Raw genomic sequence first — 638 nt, 5'->3', positions numbered from 1 at the left:
CTGAGTTAGCAGCGCAGGTGCTCTGGGGTCCCTATTCTAGTAAATTCTGTTCTCTTTGGGGATTCATTTCTCACCCTGCTAACACACTTCTGGTGTCAAATAACATTGAGCTGTCCCTCTGCTTGTAATTAAAGACCCAAAAATAAAAGTGGAGATTAGTTCCGTACTAAATCAGCTGAGCACATTGAACCGCGCCTGTCTGAAAATTTCCCAAGTGCCTACACCGCACCCTTTCCTCTGCCTCCGGGGCCCGAGCCTCACACAGCTGGACCTTGGCAGGTGCCACAAAGAGAACACAATCTGGTTTTCATTGCTAGGAAAATAAAGTGGTTAGAATAGTTTCCACTCTGAGGTTGGATAATGAGACACAGACATCACTCAAACTGCTGCACGGCATTGTAACCTATAGCAACCAACTCGGGTATAGTACCTCCAGACAGACCATGGAGAGGTCCAGCTCAGAGTAACATTCTAGAATTGGGCTTTTGCTGAAATTATTCTGTGTACCGAACTAGAAGAAAATTATTAGTGATGAGCTCCAATGATAGTAACCCCCCTATTTCTCTCTCACACTAGGGGTCTCCCTAATAATGACCTCTGACCTTTCCATTTATCACATTGTCTTCCCTAATAACTCA

At 44.8% G+C, this 638-nt stretch overlaps 1 protein-coding gene across 1 annotated transcript in view; it reads left to right on the top strand.

Moving 5' to 3' along the window:
• Nucleotides 1-638, top strand: part of RSPH9 (radial spoke head component 9) — a 6,860-nt gene that overhangs the window by 5,397 nt on the left and 825 nt on the right. The gene's annotated exons all lie outside the window — the stretch shown is intronic.

This window comes from Pyxicephalus adspersus, chromosome 4 (assembly GCF_032062135.1).
Source record: "Pyxicephalus adspersus chromosome 4, UCB_Pads_2.0, whole genome shotgun sequence".
Classification (NCBI taxonomy): domain Eukaryota; kingdom Metazoa; phylum Chordata; class Amphibia; order Anura; family Pyxicephalidae; genus Pyxicephalus; species Pyxicephalus adspersus.
The sequence above is the reverse complement of the archived record's forward strand: the minus strand, read 5'-3'. Positions and strand labels throughout refer to the sequence as shown.